Below are 20,922 nucleotides of genomic sequence, written 5' to 3'. Positions count from 1 at the left end.
TTAAGCAAGTAAATGGAGCTAGCTGTGGCACTTGCCACCCCATCAGTCAGCACCTAACAGTAAGGATGGGAATTCCTCTACACCAGGGGTAGGCAACCTAAGGCCCATGGGCCAGAAGCGACCCATGGAGGCTGTTTAACAGGCCCACAAGCTGCCCCTGAACCAAGCCGCCCGCTCTGCGAGTCCTCATGCGCTGCGCTAAAGCAGCGCGGTGCGGGGACTCTCTTCCGTGGCTCCAGAAATTGCTTCTGCGCATGCCCAGACACTGAAAATCGTTTATATGCAGGCGCGATTTCCAGCGTCTGGGGCATGCACAGAAGTAATTTCCGGCACCGCGGACATGCGCAGACAGTATTTCCGACATTGCACTGCACCGGTCCAGCCCACGGAGGATATCTGTGGGAGTGATCTGGCCCATGCCCGGTAAGCCTTACCTTCTGTTGCCATGCAGTAGCTGCCAGTCACCTCATTGCCCATGGCTAATGCTAGCATTAGGATTCCTTTTTCCCCCCTCTGCGATTCAATCAGAGTACATATGCAGAGTGCAACAGTACTGAAAAATACCCTTCAGACTGAAAAGTACAACCAACTATAGGTGTGCAGCAGTCTCAGCCATGTCCATACATCAAAAACAGAAGTATGGCACATTACTAACTTGCAGGTGCCAGTTCAGAAACAAGACCAGGTGACTTGGAAACTGAAAATCGAGAGAGGCCCCCAAAAAGCGTGCATCCTTGCTAATAATAATTGCAGATTGGTGGTGATTGTAGTAGTGGTAGTAGTAGTTATTTTGTTATTTATACCCCTCCCATCTGGTTTAACTCTTAGGTTGTGGGGTACAGTAGTAACACACTATAAGGCAACCATTAACTCATTAAGACAAGATTCAGCAACATTATCAGCTTCTATCCATCATCTCTAAAATTGAAATTATATTGATTTACCTCATAAGGTTATGAATATAAAATATCTGCCAAATATGGCAAAGAACTTTGTACATTAGAAGTGTATATATATTTTATGTAGCATATAGTATAGTCTGGCACATTTTTAAGTTCATTAGATATTTGATTTTAGAAGTGCCCTCTGCAAATGAATTCTAGGGTCTATTGGTTATGTGAAAAGTAATTTCATTTTTAATACACTATTTGCCATCTATTAATTCACTATTTTCTGCCTTTTAATTTAATTGAGCATCCATTAGCCTTACATTAAACCATTTCTACAAAATGAACTTAACAAAACTTTTAGAAAGACCTGCTCACTTTCTTATTAAACCGAATCATCTCCTTGTATGCCCACTCACAGGTTCTAACATTGAGAAAGGAATTCTTCTCGTATAAACATGGTCTGCCTTTCCAAAATGGATCGCATAAAACCCATAGACAATAATTTATTAGAGTGATTTTCCTCTGGGCTTAATTGCTTATTGATTTTGGGATCTTGGATGGTCAAATACCACTATATAGTTAGCTCACCATTGCTATGCAGGTACAATAAAACCTTAGAGTTACAAATACCATGGGAAATGTTCATAAACATGAACATTCTGCTGCTTCTCTTGAAACCTCAGTGTGCCACTCACTTTTCCTTCCAAGCACACTGAACACAGAGATTTTCCTGTATTCCTATTAACTTCAATAAGCCTCCCCAATTTGGTACCCTCCAGGTGTTTTGGACTACAGTTCCCATCAGCCCCAGTCAGGATGGCCAGTGGTGAGGAATGCTGGGTCACATAGTCCCAACAACAACTGGAGTGGACGAGACTGGGAATGGCTAGCTGAAAGACAATCCCTTCATTATTTGGTATCAGTCTCATTATATTCCAGAAGGTATGTAGTTGTTGTGTTAGTTTACTTCTTCAAGTTTTCGTAGTCTGTTTAAATAATATTGAATGTAATCTAGGCAGACTAAATCAGCCTGATGAAATTCTAAAACCCAGTACCCAAATATCTGTTTTTGTTACTCACATAGATAATTTTTTTTAAGGCCAGTGAACTTTTGCAGTATAAATAGTGGTAAGATCTGCTCTCAACAGGTCAGTGGTTCAACACAATTGAATCATAAGCACATGCAATAAGTTCTCACTGTAAATCTAAGGAGGGTAGGGAAAAAAACCTTCATTAAGGTATCAGGATATAGATATATATAAATAGTTTTCATATGATTTGCAGCCTTGAACATCTTAAACAGCAGCATTGCTCACTGGTGAGGAGTAATGAAAGGATAGGAGAAACAGGTTTTATCCTACTGCTCTTTTAGTGGCTTTTGATTCCCACCCAAGGGACTACCCACCTCTTGGGCTCCATCAATCCACTCTCTTTCTATGAACCCTCTGCCACCTCTCAAACCTGAGAGTGATGAATTAGTAGAGGCAGTGTATTGCTGTGTACATGTCTGCCCAGGGATGATTTGAGAATATTCATCTCGTTTCACTTGTGACCTTTTTCTGTTCTGCAAACCCAAAAGGTCTGTGCTGCATAATAGGAACTCAAAACAAAAGATAAGCGAAGTAACCTATGCATTGTTGAACGTTTGCTTGACCTTATGATTTTAATAGGCCCTGCTAATTTTTAATTGCACAGTCAATATCTATTATACAAATTAAGTGGTAATAGGTATTTGTATTTTTTAAAACGAATTAAGCTGATTACACAAATCTTTAACCAAGCAGTGACTAATCCGAGGCACAAACATTCCTTTGATAAGATACATTCAAGCAAACATTTTTGTGGCAAAATGTTATCAGATAGCAAATAATTAGGTTAAGATGCTCCGTTCAGATCGTTAAGTGATGGTATTGGGAGCACTCCAGAAGGGATTGCTGTACAGTAAGTTCTTTAGACTCCTTTGTGGCTTCTGGCTAGGTTGCTAAATTCCTTGATGCTTCTCAAAGCAACCACATTCTCACACTGCAATTTAGAGGAAACCTTTTATCAATAAAGTCACAAGCAAAATTATGGTGTAGCATACATAATTCTTGACAGTCTACAATCTGTGTGCTGCTGCACTTGTGGAGGTGCAATTTTTGACAAGCAATGGGATGACATAGTTAATCCTACAAGAATATCTAGTATGTATGTCTATTCTTGCCTGATGTGACTAGAAGAAAGGAAGAACGGAAACATTTGTTACCTACCATGATATAGAAAGATGACTGCAGAATGTTCCAAACCATGACAGTGTTCCATCAATGACATTCTGTCCGAGGACTTTGGGGAGGTAATTGGGTAGGAACTGTGCCCAACCGCATTTACATAGATGTGGGAAGTGAAATAGTTTTCTGGCCCATATTCCAACAGACAGCTAGTCTGTGGTCATTGAGATTCCTTCACCTTCACTTCCGTTCTCATGGTAGGCCAAGGTCATGTCAAAAACCATTTAAGATATGTACTCCCCTTATTTCTGTTTGTCCTTTTGCGGTATGTGGTTCTGTAGATGTAAACACTTTGGTAGAAAGACAGAATGGAGGAATATGTTCAAAGGAAGAAAAAATGCTAGGGTGAAGCATGTTTGCATTTTAAATGGTGAATTGTACAACACTATAATTTAAGAAATAACTTTTGAGCAACTCTTGGCTTCTATTCCTTTCCTTTCTTTCTTTTTAGAGTTGAGCATGCCCCTGATTTTAAATTTGCATTTAGGAAAGTGCTCAATGCCTGGATTTCTGTAGAATGTCAAGGGTTAAGTAACCACATTTCTCCATGTGGTAAGTGTAGTTTGGAAAGTTCTCAATTGTTTGGCTTTCCACTTTCAGTGTTTGGTTTCTTGTTACATGAAGCATGGAGAGTTTAACTAAGCTGTTTTTCATTGTTGAAAGAAAAGTAAATTGCAAATCCCCTGGAGAGGCTCTTCAGTTCAGTTACTAACATCACTATTTCTAGTTTCCACATTAGATATCCCCGACAATAATATTGAAGATCAGGGATCCTGTGGAGCTTCACTGTTCTGAAATATATTTCATTCTGTAGGGCTGTCGAGCTCTGGAATAAGAACAAAGCTTCAAATTAAGTGCATCTCTTTCAAAAGACAGAGCGAGTCTTGCTGCATGGACACATATTGTTCATAGGGATGGGTGGGAAATGCAGTTCAGTTTCCATTTTTAGTGATCCTACTTTACTTACACCAAAAGAATGCAATGCCCAAATACTGCTATGTTTCTCCAAATGTGGTATAGTTCCCAAACAAAAAAAAGTAAGTACCCAAAAGTGTTTAATAGGGAGAGAGTGAGTAAAAATGCATATACTAGTGGGAATGTGGGTAATAAAAAAATGCATAATATTGAGGAAAATTTCTTGAAAAATCTCTATATTAGACAAAACCCATATTACTAAAATTAGACATCCTGCATAAAATAGGCACCAAGACCAGGCCCCGTAATCAAATCTCCAGCTGCTTAGTTTCTGTAAGCTAAGGAAAGAATATAGGGTTCTTAAAATATGTTCTCTTTGAAAATTTAAGTCACCATTTCTAGCACCTGCTACTCTTCGGTTGCTTGAATGGCCACAATGTAATATTAATTCTTTACTTGAACATTTGCAGGGCCTAAGCAGTCTTTCTTATCTCACTGAGAATAGTGTGTTGCCAGATATCCCTTTCCCTTCTCTTGCAACAATGTGGGTGGTGATGCTTCTCTCATACATGAAGGGGAGCTGCACGTTTATTTACTGTATTTATATTTTGCTTTACAAAGAATCAGGGTTGCCACCTTTGGTCGGTCAAAATAAAGAACAGGTCGAGCAAAGTATGGGACAGTTTGGGGAGGACTGGGGGGCTAAAATTACTTTACCTGGTGCAGCAATGACTTCAAAGCAAACCACTGCAATTGGGTTTACAGTGCCTTCACATTTTAGCTGCTCTGCTTTGGACGTTGCACTGAATATGCTCCTTGAATATTTTTTTCCCCTTCTGATCTTGCTCTGTGGTCACCTGTCCTTCCTCACTGCCCATGCCCTGCAAACTCTTCCACTCTCCACCAGAGCAGGCCCATTTGTAAACCCTGCCCCCACTCGCTTTCCAAGTCCGACTCACCTGCCCCCTTTGCAAGGGCAAAAAGAAACCTCTCTCTGCCGGCACCAGAGCAGGCCTGTTCCCTGCAAACCTCATCCTCTCTCTCTCTGCAACCCATCCTCCCTGCACAAAAACATTCTCTCTCTCTCTCTCTCTCTCTCTCTCTCTCTCTCCTCCCATCCCCACCCCACCTCTTGCCCACATCACACAATAACTCTCACCCTCACTCTTGGCTGTCCTCCTCATTGTTCCACCCTGTCTCACCCAAACTTCTGCTCTCCTCCTCCCATCAGACCCTCTGCCCACACAGTTTGGAGGAGGAGAAGGAGGAGGAAGAGCTTGAATACATGAAAAAGACATCCCGTTTGAAGTCCAAACAGGACAAGGCACACTTTTCTCCAAAAAACAAAGAGGACGATTGCATTTTTCTAAGTATCAATCCTAGCTCCTGTTCTGTGCAGTCTGATTCTACAGGTTTCGGTTCTGCAGACCCTTGCCCACCAATACCAGACAGAGTGGTTTCCAATTTCTGGTTCAATATCAGGAAGCTGGTGCAAGTCCCCCACTGGCAGTAATGCAGTCTCAGACGTTTTGCACTCGGTACTGCAGTCTCTCCTCTTAACCATGAGCTGCAGCCAAGAGTAAACCTTGGGAGTCAACATGTAGGCAATGCTGGGCTACATGGACAAATAGTCTCACCTGGTATAAGGCAGCCTCCTAGGCTCATTATGACCTTAAAGGCTAAGGAATGAGGAGGAAAACCAGGTCGTGTTGCACTGCATGCTGCTAAGAGTTCTATGACACAGGTGCACAACTTCCTTAAGCTTACACAGTAGTGTCAAATTTAGGAATCTGAGCAAGAGATTCCAGTTCTCCCTTCTCTCATTGGAAATCAATTTTGCAACTATAAAAATATGTGTGTGTTGCATGTCTGCAACTTTGACTTGCATGGTGCTGCAATGTGTTTAAACTGTGAAACTGTATGTATGAAAACATCGCTACAGTTATTTTCTATATTCAATTCCACTAGAAGAGTAATAAGCAAACTCCCCCTACAGGATTTATCTGTCAATTGCAATATAAATATATTCTTGCAGGCTCTGATTTGTTCTGCTAAATATTTGGTAATCTATAAAGACTGCTCAGAATAAACTCAGTTGCTGCACAAAGACAGAAGTATCTTCATCAGAGTATTGTACATTTCATTTCCTTTGCAAGATGAATAATGCAGTAAGAACACCCACTCCCTTTTCCCTGGTCCCTCAGGCCAAAATAGACAAGTTCAACTACAAATGCTAAAGGGGAATTTTTTTGCAAACTGCTATCAATTATCCCACTTTTTATTAGCAAGGTTCCACTGGGCAAAAAAATAAATAAAAATGTTTTGATTAGGGATTTGGTGTTTTGTTTGTTTTGGGGTTTTTTTATCTGAAAGAAAAAAAATGTTTCAGAGAAGAAAGAAATGAGATCAAATTAAAGCAAAATCATTTTCTTGTATTTAAAAAGCTTGATACTGTTTTATACAGCAAATGCCTTTTGTCTTAAGCCATTCACCAGGAACTAACACTGCAGGTTTAATGCCAAGAAATTCAACCGCTGCAAATGCAAATATAACAGCCCATTTTTCTCGCACCAAAACATACAATAATAATACTTTTTTTCAATGCTCCATACTTTTTGTATTGCTGCTCTGAAGTAGCTTGAGCATATTGGCCTGAGGTTCTGAAGCACCTCAGGCAGTATTGTCTGAGGTAGCCTGATGTAAATAATGATCAGGAGCAAAAAAAAATAGAGCCTAAAAGAATCATAGCCGAGTAGTAGAATATGCTTTCCACAATGCTGATTGGGTCAGATCTGCTCAGCCTGTAGCCTACTACGTCAAACGAAGTCCAGCAATCAATTTGAAAGTGGTTGGGGTAGATGCCCCTGAGACTGGTTTGGTTAGATTCTTTGTTATACCAGCAAGGCATGTCTGGCAAAGCAAGAGCAATAGGAGCTGGTCTGAGGCAAAGTATTCTCAGTTAGCAAGAGAGCCAAGAGTTCAGGCACAGGGAACTAATCAGAAGAAGCTGTTGCTCCAGAAGCAGCAGTTTACTGCTTTTAAAGCTTTTCCTCCTGCTCCACTCCTTCCTGGAGCCCTGGGCATGCTTCAGTCCTCATGAGTAGGACTCAGAAATGGCAGGTTTTAATTGGGTCTTCTGTTTTGAGCCTCAGCTCAGCCGAGTCACCATCTCTGTTCCTTAGGTGTTCAGGGTAACGGTGGGCAGAGGAACAAGCTGTAGGTGTCAGGGATCATAGAGTCCCTTGATTCTGTGGCTTCCTGGGGTAGGTGGATCACTTGGGGCTAGTGGCTTCAGGGGTTATTGCCTCCCCATGGTCCTTTTCCATGGCAAATGGTGGGATCTTTCTCCTTTGAGATGCTAGGATGGTTCTGAGTTGAGTGTGGGCTAGTTCTAATGCATGGTCAATAACCCTTCTGGATTTGTTCTCTGTCTGAGTCTAGTTCTGTGCCAAACTATTTCTCAAAAGTTTCCTTCTGCTGCAAAAGAAGCTTCCATTTTTTCCTGCCTTATTCTTTTTGCACTTGAGAATTTCTTTAAAACTTTGGTGGGTGCAGGATTTTGAGTTTACTATATAATTGTAAGTCAGCTAAGCTTTTATTTCTCTAGCACTCTGCAGCCAGCCTGGCTGCCTGCACTTCCTGATATGAAAAAGTCCCATGGGAGGTTTTACTTCTTGACATCTTTCCCTCGGCACCTGAGGAGGCTGCAGTGTACAGATTTGCAGTATAAACAGAAGGACACTCGCCCCCTCCACCATCTCAAAAGTAAGGTTAGGGCAACAGGAACACTGCACACCACCCATGAGAATTCCACGAACATTTCCTTTTTCCTTTCATAATTTTTGGATGCAGTTTCCCTTTTCATTAATTATTGGAGAATGATAAAGCCTGACAATCTTTTCTCAACTAAAGGAAGCAGTGCTCAACCAGGCCCCTGTGAATGTGACCTCTGTCTGGAAGAATACCCCAAGATCAGCACATATCCATTTGCAGGTGTTACGCCCTGACCATGTGTAGGAGAGCGTTGACAAAATACATCGTTTGAAGCAAGAAGGGAGGCATGAAATTCTGAAGAGCAGTATCATTCATCTGATACCACAGAATCACTCATTCCTCCTTCTATCTCCTTGTCACTCTGAACTTCTAGACTGGCCATCTAGGAGTCCTAGTGCTATACCCCCGCAGAGTATGCGGTAATGTGTGTGTATGTGTGTTGTACATTAAGGTGTGTGTATATGAGAGCTCTCATCTGCTTTCTGAACTGCATTCAACAAACACAATGTCTTGCCCTTTCTCCTCACATAAGACTCTCCCTAAATTAATTCAAGTTATATATGCCCAACATCACTAGAACATCAGGCAAAGGCTTTATACAGTTCTGAGCCTAATAAATTTGTTTTAGCCTGCCCTGGGATGGGAGAGCTGTAACAAATGTGTTGCAGACAGTTTGGCCTCAGTGCTGTGCAGACAGCTCTTTAGCATATGCTGTTGATGCCAGACAAGTTTTGCTTTGCCTATTGATAGGCTGCAACTCAGCCTAGGCCAAGATTTATAAAAGATCCCCACTTCATGAAATATTGCGGGCAGATTGAATTGAGTACTTTTTGTTTACTTCTGACCTTTGTTTGAAAAGCATTGGCCTACCAACTAGAGGTTCAGAGAAGAAGTGTATTAATAGGGTTGTAGAGTGATATTTTCTGGGCTGCCTTTTGTGGCTGTTGCCTGGTTATCATCATATTCATTGAAAATGTTGTGAAAAAAGACAGGAATTGATTGAATTAAACAGAAACAAGCAACATTAACCATTATGTTATATTGAATTTTACACTGGGACTCAATATGCATTTGCTCAATAAATTGTTGCAATTATAGCATATAAAAAGTATTATTTGCATATTTGGAACTATATCTGGCCTTGGCTCTAGGAGGTTATTTACACAATCAGTGTTCTGTTACCACATGGTCTGCTTATTTTACTTGGTCTCACAGTGAATCCACATGGAAATGAATTGTGCCAAGGATCCAACACATACAAGGATTTCATGTCCCTTTAAGTTAACCCAGCCTCAGGATAATCATGCATGTTGACCTCATCCTAAAGCATCTTGGATCTGTCACATAACTGAGGACTACATGGGTTAATTCCCATTCTTCACTGGAGCAAGGGAACTTTTAAATTCAGTGCAATGTATGTCAGACACGAGATGACTGCAGGAAAACTACCACTAATTTTGGATAAAGTGTTTCTGTGAACCCGTACATACAATCCTACAAGTAGAACATATTGTTCTAATGTATGGTGAGAAAAAATGTGCCCCACCTATGAGTGTGAGAATCAAAGCATCAGTATAGTCAAATCTTTCAATAGTTTCTCTTTTCACAATATCTTTAATTTCTTATTCATGTGGTCAATGCTCAAATGCTCAGATTACAACAGAAGCCACAATCTTTGAAAGACAAACTGGTATCATGCACATTAATCACAATGGCTGGGGTTGACTCATACATACGTTCAATAAAAGTAGTTTTGCTGATTCCTCAGTTGACTTTCATTCTCTCCTCTCCTGCTTTTAAACAGCTGTGAGGTTATGCATCCTGCAGATGGATGAGCCACAATGCTCATACAAACTTGTATTTCTCTTTTGTCAGCTTAAATTTTTTGGCCCACCGGCCAACAACTGCAGTAGGGGAGAATATCTCAGCTGGAGGGAAAACAGATTAATGTCTCCTCATTCTGAAAAAAATGTGGCTTCCCTTGGTCCCTGATCAAACTTATCCCGGAAAGTGTTATTTATCGAGGAAAATAGATAACCGTACAAAGGTTTCATAATTGCCTTTTGAAGAACTAAGATATTTGTTGCACTGTGATGCTTTTCAGTAAAGTACCTGCTGCACATCACTCAGTTGTTTAACTGGATCAAAACAAGGAACTTCCTTAATAGCAGAAGATGTGGCATCACTGAAATATTCAGTCACCGGCGTGAATGGAACTGAGAGCTTGCATTTATTTCACAGTAATAACAATACATGGGACAACAGTCTCATTTATGCATGCAGGGTTTTGGTAGGGTGTTTCCAAACATATGATTATTATCATGCTTATAATGATGTTTGGGAGGGGCTGAGTTATAGGAACATAGGAAGGTACCATATACTGAGTCATACCATTGCTTCATCTAGTTCAGTAATGGTTACATTGACTGGCAGAGGGTCTCCAGCTTTTCAGTCAGGGGTCTCTCCCAGCCCTTCTTGGAGATGCCAGGAGTGGAACCTGGGACTTCCTGCATGCAAAGCAAATGCTGTACTACGGAGCTACAACCTTTCATAGATGACTCACTCATATACTGTATGTAACGGAAAATACATTTTCATCTTCTCATCCACAGCCATCTATGAACATAATAGCATGATAGTCTTTAGGGGTTTTTTCACCCATTGCATCTAATGTTCATTTTCATTTACATGAAATGTAAGTTATTGCGGTGGTGGTGGTTTTGTAAAGACATGGTATTGGAATATGGTTTCATAATGCAACATAATTTATGAATGGGGGATTTAAAGCACGGCAGTCTCAGCTGCAAGGAGATTACTAGGGTTTACATTTTCTGTGTACACATTTTCTGTGTTGTCCTCTGAATGCAGTGTCATCAGGAAGCCCATTCAGATTTGTTCAAAGAGTCTTGGTTATGCATACACAGTTCACAGAAATATTCTCTACTCCAGGTAGGCCTGTGAAAACAGCTAAGCAGGAAAAAGAAAACATAACTCATTCTCTTTCAAATCACATAGGCACACAGAAGCACAAATTGGGATGATATGCCAAAATTCAGAAGGCACCTTCTTTTTTAGTTCCTTTCAGCTGCTTTGAATTTTCAACTTTTATTGCTCAGGATAGTCCATTTTGTTGGTATTCATTGCATACACACACACACACACACACACACACACACACACACACAAATGTCATGATAGGATATTGGAGACAAAAATGCTCAAGATGCAGACACTGTCGTTGAAAGGAATGCACAAGTATCTTTACAGGAAACTATTACCATAAAGACTTGCTTTCTTTACCCTATGATTTCCTCTGGAAGGAACACGCCATAATTGCATTCTTCTAGGATAGGGCCGTTGACCCCAGAAAAATGTTACCCACAGACTAATTGTCTTAGAAATAGGCATGCTTAAGTGAAGATTCTGAATTAGGATATGCAGCCATGACTTCTACCAGTGTCTGTGGCTGAGCTAATGTTGAAATGTAGTCTTTTCAGAAGCTAGCCTTACATTGCTAAAGAAAGTAGTCTGTTTTTGCATTTGACTTTTTCAGAACTCTGCAAGATGCTGAATATACAATGGAAAGTTGCAAGATTGGGAACAGCTTGGATAGCAGCAGGTTGAGCACAGCAGCACACATGTAGCAGAACAACTTTACATGTGCTATTATGGTTGATGTTTTTGTTAGATCTGTTTCCATTGACCAGCAGTGTGCCAGCCACTAGGGGAAGGCTGGGGGGGGGGGAATCCCAAGGCGAAGCCTATTGGGTACACTTAGATCATGAAGCAAAGGAGATGAGCATGTGACATGAAGCATTTTACAAGGTGCTTAACAAGAACATGATTGGGGGGGAAATTGAAATCCATGAAATCAATGCCATAAACTTATATTGTTTATTCCTGGCAGTTAGTGAAGCGCAACAAGATCAATGTTAGAACAACATTATTCACTTTAAATATCAATGGCTTGAAAGAAGGAAAATGAATGGATGGATACTATGAGTCCCGTACCAATGATACTAAATGGGGAAGGGGAGGAGGTGGAGATGGAGTCAATACAAAAAGCAAAGAATAATACATTTTAAAATTACTTGGTTTGGCATACAGGTAAGTAGATTAGTGATGAGTACAGTTCAATATGACGAAGAGGAACGTAATGAGATTGGGGTAGGAGAGTAACTTGGGAAAGAGATGGGCTGACATTTCATTACACATACACAATTCAAGTCACTTATTGGAGCTGTGAATCGTCAGATAGGAGAACTAAGTGCTTACCTGTAAATCATCTTGCTACTGTTTCCGAGTCCACAACTGGAAAAAAAATCCTATTTCAGCTGAGGGGCAGTCCCATTCCAAAATTCCTTGACTGAGGAAGTAGCATTTTCCTCTGACACCTGACTAAGTTGATTACTTTCAAAGGAGGGAATCCTGCTTACAAAAAAATACTGATTGGTATTGTGACGACACTGCAAAGCCAAAATCAAGTCTCATGAAAAATCTGTCTTTTGACACTCAGTGTAGATTCAGGTACCCAGTTTGACATGTTGGCCAGGATAGTGAAATTACTGCAGGACTTCACTCTTTGATGGAATGACTCATCATTGGACTATCTCGACACTTGCCATTACCTGGCTCCCCCCATATGCTATGTGCTTTCCAAACTGTAATTGGGATGAACATACCAAACAATTTACTAATTTGTTAAAGTGATCTAATGCCCTATCAAAAGCGATGGGGGGGGGGAAGGACTCTATTCGGGATGGGTGACTTCCTCTCAACTCACATAAGATTGTCTTCCAAGATAAGCTTTGAAAATAACACCCATTGGCCATAGCTCAACTTAATTTCTAAACCAACCTGACTTTGAAAGCTGCCCACTGGGCCTCTCTCTTTTTCACTACTGGCTTCACCCACAGCATTGTGCAGATGGGCTGGCCTGGCACCAACGTTTGTGTGGTCATTCTAGTAGTATGGAACCTCTATGCATGAGCAGCTGAAAAGCAAGGGCTTCTTTTCAGATGTGCATCCTCACTGCACAATGCCAGAGGCAGGGCCAGCGATGATGCAGACCGACTCCCAGCTCATTGTATAGACCCCTCTCTCTCAGGTAATGCATGAAGGGGGCTTAGACAAAGTGAATTTGATGCTACATTCCCCCACTTTGGACCCTTCCACTGAGTCGATCGGTCTATTGTTACTAGCTGCTCTTCTCCCTTTCCAGCTCTGACTTACATTGGGGAGTGTCATAGGATTCCAGGCAGCATGAAGTGCATGATGACAGACAATTAATTGATTGACATGATTTGTGATGTCACCCAAGTCAGTATTGCTGCTCACACCTTTAGAGCTGCATGCATCAAGTTGCCTGTCTAGCACATTATTGAGTGAACATTTTTATATTAGCCATGTTTATTTGACCTTTGTTTTCTCCCACTGGTCTGTTTACAATTCCACCAAGCAGCACACTAGGAAGCACTCAATTTTGTTAGCATTTCAAAGTCTTCTTGATTTCATACTACTTCATTTGTTCTTGCTTAAGATTCTTTTGGAGCAACAAATGAAAGAATGATTCATATTTGTCTTTGACACATATGGACTAAATGTAGCATAAACGGCATTCTTTCATTTGGTACTTGTTACTTAAATGAATATTTGTGGTGGTTACACAGCAAGGCTTCAGAATAATGTAAGCGTTAGTAATTGATTTTCTTTTTAATTAATGAAATTATATGATGTATTATGGCTGTGCTGCATGTAATACAAGATCTCACAATACAGTAGATTTACTTTAATAATATTTTTTTTATTGTATTAAGTCCCTGGAATATCATTTTTCAGCCATGAACAGCAGCTGTAGGTTTTAAAATGTGGATTTTTCATTTCTCTAAAATATCGGTAAGGTTTTTAGAGCTGAATATTAAGTGTCAATGCGATATACTGTGGGCAAAAGATTGGTGCTGTGAGAGGTTTGAGGTACGAGGAGCTTACATTATATAAAGTGATTTTCCTTTGTGAAACAAGCAGAAGAGACCTAGGGGTAATCTTTAGCCTTGTTGGGCATACTTTAAATTTCTGCCAGCTGCCAGTATGGTGAATTAATCATGGTTACAGTGCCAGGGGTTGGCAACAGTTGACAATAGCCCAATTCCTTCAGAAGGCCTCACCCCATCTTCCCTCCCATCTCCTTACACTGACCCAGGTTGCTCCAGCAGCAACAAAAACCATTCTAACCTACAAATGTTGTGGCTTGGGGCTGCCATTTTAATGCACCTGAGGGTAGCAGATTAGTTTTAAAGGATGTGTGAGTGTGACAGGCCTGTGGCACATATAGCTTTGTTCTCCAATGGCTAGAGATGTGGGGACTCTTCAGGATGGTTGCGGGGGGGGGTCTGTTGCCCTTCAGCACCTGCCCCTTCTCATTCTGCCTAATGGTAAGGCCAATCTTGCCTGGCGTGACACAACAGGAGTATGTAACATGGCAGCTATATAAAACGGGTCTTCTTGTGTCACTAACACTTCACCCTCTAAAATCTCAAGTACTGGATTCCTCAAGTAAGCCTAGTTCCTGCACATGCATTTTAAATCTGTTACCTTGACATAATCGAGACTAAAATCTGCCATTAGAAAATGAGCAGATGAGCAGTGTAGATGATTTACAAGATGCTCTTAGATCATATAACAGAGGAAGATGGGATGTTAGGATTAGAATAAGAGCTCTGATTCAAATGGCAATTTCATCCTTCTTGTGGGTAAATGAAGAAACCTGAATAAAGTTTCCCAGTTTGTCAGATGACGTCTTGGAGGCACAGGTGCTTTCCAGTGGTAAGAATTACAACACAGAAAATAGAATAGTTAGATTCAATGGTGATTAGGGACAAACAGTGGTTAGTTTGCCTCCTAGGAGATAATGATCGTATACTGTAAAATGAAAAGAAAGCTAATGAGCGTATGCAATAGTATTTGCTGGACGATCACTAGAAGCTATAATATTGGAATAAGAATGTGGAATTAATTGCATTGAGGGAATTGAATCATGATTTATTTACAGGCAAAACCTATCATTTGCTAAAACACCATGGATTAGCTTCATGAAGGAAATGGACTACTATAACTAGACCAAAATTAAAACCATTTATGAGAGAGCATTAAAATATAAATATTATAATAGGAAATGGTGTTGAAAATGAGTTACAATTTATATGAAAATATAAATTTAGTTTGTTGTACAAGATTGTTCTTAAGGTGTAGCATGTAAAATCAAAAAGTTATATTGTTTTCAGGATCAAAATATAGTGGGATATATAGCGAAAATGTATGTTCACTTACTTCATTCCCGCAGAGAAAGGACAAGGTTATTATTACATTAAATAATACAGTTATGAAGCCTTCTGTAAAGCTAAGCTGATTTATGCAGCTGCCCTTAATATGTACTGATTTTGTAGGAAGTCTTTAAATTGATACTGATTTCAGTCAGGCTTCCATTCCTACAGTTACACTCCATTCCCCAGGTGCACTGCAGATGATGTCTAAACACCCTCATCGACCTCAGGAGGGTTTGCTGTGTCCTAGGCAAGAGCAGGAAGCGAGGGTTTGAATAGAGGTGTTAGTGATGGGTTTGTTTGGGGTGAGAGTGATTGTCTCTCAAAGATTTATTTTTAAAAAGATTATTATCAGCATGGGACGCGGGTGGCGCTGTGGGTAAAACCTCAGTGCCTAGGACTTGCCGATCGTATGGTCGGCGGTTCGAATCCCCGCGGCGGGGTGAGCTCCCATCTTTCGGTCCCAGCTCCTGCCCACCTAGCAGTTCGAAAGCACCCCTGAGTGCAAGTAGATAAATAGGTACCGCTTTAAAGTGGGAAGGTAAACGGCATTTCCGTGTGCTGCGCTGGTGCTGGCTCACCAGAGCAGCTTCGTCACGCTGGCCACGTGACCCGGAAGTGTCTCCGGACAGCGCTGGCCCCCGGCCTTTTAAGTGAGATGGGCGCACAACCCTAGAGTCGGACACGACTGGCCCGTACGGGCAGGGGTACCTTTACCTTTACCTTTACTACATTATCAGCAACCTGGTACAATGCATATCTTGCTGGGCAGTACCACTTAGGATGGGGAATGGTATGTTTGAATGCCTCCCTAGTACAACCACCTGCATGTATAAAACCGGAATGCTTGAGTGACATGCTAGCTTCATTATGTGCAGAGTTTGGGTGCGTTTATGAAGGATTGTTGAAAGACTTCGCACCCCACCCCCCACTTGCAGTTGGAATGGTGTGGCCCAGCGATAGCTGCAGCATGTGAGGCTTCCTCATTGAACCACAACACAGCTGGCCTCCATACTTCTCCCAGTTTTGCAGTGTAGTTCTGCCTACCTACCCACATTCTGCTGATTAATTCGGGACATGTATCTTTTGTTGCCAGCCCCAGCCCCCTGTCTCTGTTACCGGAGGCAGCTCCTTCAGTGAGTGCCAGACCGGTACTTCCACCTCCTTCTCCTCCTCCTCTTCCCCATTGCCTTTGTTGTCTTCTTTTCTTCCTCTGGTGGGGGTGATATCAGGCAGAGGAGACATGGCCTCTGGGGCCAGTGGTGGCAGCCTTGCCTGCACCACCAGAAACTCCCTCTGCTCCACCTCAATGGGCTCCGTCTTGGGTGCCTGTTTTCACGTGTAAGATGTGCATCTTTGCATGCTGAGCTCTCACAGGAGGCAGCTGACTCGTGGAAAAACTCAGCACTGAAAATGGGACATCCAATCAGAAGCTAGGGTGGCTTCTTTAATTCTGGAATGTCCCGGTCAATTCGGGACTGCTCACAGGTGTGGTTCCACAATGTGGAGAAAAGTGCATATTAGAGAAAAGTGTGCATTCATTTGCTGTATTTATATTTTTACGGGGTTTTTTGGGGGGGAGTATTAGAAATGATTATAAACACTTATATTAGTTAAAAAAAATTAGGGAAAATTGTTTGCAAAAAAATGCTTATATTGGGACATAGATAAAGGGTTGCGGCGCTCATGTCACTTTATTGGCCGAGGGAGCTGGTGTACAGCTTCTGGGTCATGTGGCCAGCATGACTAAGCCTCTTCTGGTGAACAAGAGATGCGCACAGAAACACCGTTTACCTTCCCGCCAGAGTGGTACCTATTTATCTACTTGCAGTTTGACGTGCTTTCGAACTGCTGGGTTGGCAGGAGCAGGGACCGAGGAACGGGAGCTCACCCCATTGCAGGGATTTGAACCGCTGACCTTCTGATCAGCAAGTCCTAGGCTCTGTGGTTTAACCCACAATGCCACCTGCGTCCCCTATATTGGGACATAACTGCATGCAAAAATGTGTATATTCGGTGAAGAGCGTGCAAAATTTTTCACAGATTTTCATGTGAACTTATTTTAAATGCAAACTGATCTGGAAGTACAGGCAGCTGAACTGAAAAAAAAATGAAAAACAAAGAGAAATGAAGAGTGGTTTGTGTGTCTGTTCCAAATAACTTTCTCCACCTGTAAAGGCTTTCCACCTTTCAACAACGATTGCTGTTTCAGAAAGCCCAGGTCCAAATATCTGTTCTGTGGCAAAGCTCATGAGGCCTTGAGCCTACCCTACCTTACAGGATACTCAGCTGAGCTCCTAAATGGAAAGAGGGAGGGAAACACAAATGCAACACATACTTGGTAGACAGCATGAATCATTTGCACTCCATTGGTTGGCTCCATGGAAGCCTAGTAATTTTGTTCCACTTTGAACATTGAAACAATTTATGTAGTCACTAGAGTAGTTATCATTTTTCTTGGAAAGCAATATGTTATACATTTGGTTCAATATATCTAAAAGTAAGATTCCTTTTTAGCAGAGTTAATGTTTTATTTTTCCCAGTTTACCTTAATAGAAAACTACAGGCAGGAGATGATTTGGGGGAGTGGGATAATACCAAAGCTACTCCTTGAACTGGGATCTCCTGACCCTCTCAGAGGACTTACACGAAAAAGAATATAAATCATGGAGGAAGTACCAAGAGCTTTAAAGAATTATTTCTGAAATGTGAGATGCAATTTAAAATGACTTTTCATCCATCAAGGTCTACTTTAAAACTCCACCTGACCAGTTAAAAGTCATGTAGAGAAAAATGACTGGAACATGTGTTCTGTGTATTTGTGCAGAGTTTGTCGGAGCCCTGCCATATTAGTAAATTTCGTGCCAGCTGTATGGTATTTCATAATTCATGCTCATCTCGAGAAAGAAAGTCAAATAAAATTAGCTAATTTCAGATTTGCTATAAAAAGAAACACATTTCTGCTATACAAGCATCTTCGAAGATTATTTATATTGAAAGGCATCCTGAGGCCAAACTGTTAAGTGGGGATAATGGATATAAACCACCTAAGGCATGTAGGTGACTCATTAATGAATTACTTGTAAAACAAAGTCAGATGTTCCACTCAGGTAGAAACTATGTCTGAGTTATGTGCTATTAAGAGTTGAAGAAAAACTGAGGAAGGGTCATGGCATGTATTCTCAAAACTGCAAGCTAAAGTATTACATTAACATGTGCCTGGTTTTCGGGTTGTTCAGCTGTCCTTCAGACTCCACAGTGCTGACTTTGCAAGACACCTTATTTGTTTACTATGCTCCTTTGAAATATTTTATATTTTTATATTTAAATCAACAACACTTTAGTCTACTCTTCTGATCACAACCAGTACTGGAATTCCTTGGTTTGAGAATGCCATGGAACATACTCATTCGCTTGTGTGTGCCCTTTTAAATTCAAAGCATGAAACGCATTAGAAAACCTAAGAAGAATTAATGGTCAGCCATGGGTCAGTGGCAGAGCACATGTTTTGCAAACTAAAGGTCCCAGGTTGAACCCCCAACAACTTCAGATTAGGCTAGGAGAGCCCCTGCCTAAAATCCTGGAAAATGTCAACAATACTGAGCTAGACAATTTGGTTGTCTGACTCACTATAAGACAGCTTTGCATCTTCCCAATCATTTTTGAACATGTTCTACATCACATACTGGGTTTAGGAGTGGGGGTTCTTTTACAGAGGATGCATAACTTGGGAGACATAACACTTCTAATTCCTGACCAACCCTGTGGTACTTAGAATAAGAACGATGGCCATTGAGAGAGATAATAACAAGAGAGATAACAACCTGGAGATAGATCATTGCCCTAATCCAGCAATATCATCTGAATAATAGAAGAGGTGTGATTTGCAGATTGATGTCCCCCACAGCTTCCCATTCATCGCAGCTTCCTATTAATCTCAGATGAAGATATGGATGTGAACAGTTGTCCTCCCTAGTGGCATGTCTGCTCATGTCGACTGTGCTCCAGGAGCTGGTCGGAGACTTTCTGTTTTCATAGTCACCCACACGGTGAGCAGCGTCCAAATACTGGGGTCACCCATAATAGGCAAATAATACTCACGGCCTCCACAGGATGAACCATAATGTTTTAACCTCCCTGGCTATGGGCAGAAAGGGTTTTGGGGGGCCTTGGTGCTGTAATAAGTAGCCAAACAAGTGGCATCAGGATGGTTCCACTACAATTAAACACATTTGACAAGGATTTGCCTGTTGATCATACAGTTAGCTGGTTCTTCTTCATCTTCTTGAAGATCTGCTTACATTATCAATCACAATAACCCTCAGGTCAGAAGCAATTCCAAAGCACAGATGAGCTCTGAATAGATTTTAGACAGCTGGCAAGTGAGTTTCTGAGAATAGATCAGACCAAATGTTTTGCCAAGGGCCAGCCGACAGCAGAGGACTGCCAATAGCTGGTCCTGAGTCAGTGCCAGTGCCCAAAGAATAGTAGTAAAAAATCTGCTTTCTAAATTAAGGGCACTTGCAAATGGACAAAAAGGGTTTGCTGAATGAAAAGCACCAGGTTCAGTCAGTTGTTACCGGTTAATGTCCCAGTTTGATCCTCTTTTATTATTTTCCTGATGTCCCATCAAGGCTGAAATAAAACAGAGTCAGAGCTTTGGTATCACTGATGCATTCCTTCCCCAAGCAAATGGAAGGATCCAGCTGACTGTGGGGTGTGTATAGCACAGCTGGGTTAAGAAATGAACTCTAATATTCAGTGGAATATAATAATAAATCATATAGAGAAATGGTACTGCAGCAGTCGGAACAGATGCGAAGACTGTAAGCAGGCCCAGCCCCAGACATTTATGTGCCTGAGGCGAAGGACAATATCACACCTCCTAAACTGCTGCCTTTTTTCTTCAAAATAAGTGGCCTGTTTAAAGACATTTACTTTAAAGCATGACTAACATAATGTATAACTTGGCGCTAATCCAGGATTGGTACATGTGAACTGGCCTAGTGTCTCGTACAGTCAGGATTCAAGCACAGAAGTGTTTATGTTGAAGTAGAGCACCTATATGAATGCTGCGTGCAGTATGGCTTTAGTCTCCACAATATCCCCATGGTTATTCTGCTTAACCCAATAACACTTGACGTCAATGGGCACTTTGTGTTCCGACCCCCTCTTACTTCCTGGGTGCTCTCCCTAAAAAAAGCGGATGCTCCCCTGGTTAACATAATGTGCAATTTGACCCTGTGTTTTGGATTAATGTTAAGCAGAAAATAAGCCAAAATTGAAAGCCAAATCATCATCATCTCATCATTATTTTTAAATCCTTTGTGACATTTTGAATTGTGAGAAAATAATTTTATGGCAAGTGCAAATTTTCTATCCATGTACTCAGTATCAGTATACTCAGTATGACTGATATTCATAACTGATATTGTTCTGTAGGTGATTTTACATGATGGTGTTTGTAAGTCTTCAGAGAGTGGAACTTCTTGTAAAAACATACCCACTACTTGCAATAATAGGAAATCATAAATGAATCAATTTGCTTGCTGACCAAGTGATTTGCCATATCAAAGTGCAAGTTTGCAAGATGTATATTCCATTATTCCAGATTGCACTCCTGACAACTTGCATTATGAACATTTGGCAATTGTCCTTTGATATTTTGAATGCTAAGTACAGTGGAGCTATCAGCAGAAATAAATTTCTTATTAAATTTGGAGCTTTAACAAGCAAGTCATTTGCAGAACCATCATT

General features: G+C 41.1%; 1 long non-coding RNA gene across 3 annotated transcripts in view; it reads left to right on the top strand.

Annotated features, from left to right (window-relative positions):
- The window catches only part of LOC309532556, a 70,823-nt gene that overhangs the window by 24,676 nt on the left and 25,225 nt on the right, over positions 1–20,922 (top strand). Inside the window, exon 3 of one of the 3 annotated variants that reach the window (XR_014219927.1) lies at positions 1,670–1,822. The exons of the other annotated variants lie outside the window; for them this stretch is intronic. This is a non-coding gene — a long non-coding RNA (uncharacterized lncRNA). Of the gene's footprint in view, positions 1–1,669; positions 1,823–20,922 lie in introns of those variants that run through there. 3 annotated transcript variants of the gene reach the window in all.

This window comes from Podarcis vaucheri (genome assembly GCF_965113315.1).
Source record: "Podarcis vaucheri genome assembly, chromosome: 5".
In the NCBI taxonomy this organism is placed as follows: Eukaryota; Metazoa; Chordata; class Lepidosauria; order Squamata; family Lacertidae; genus Podarcis; species Podarcis vaucheri.
The sequence above is the reverse complement of the archived record's forward strand: the minus strand, read 5'-3'. Positions and strand labels throughout refer to the sequence as shown.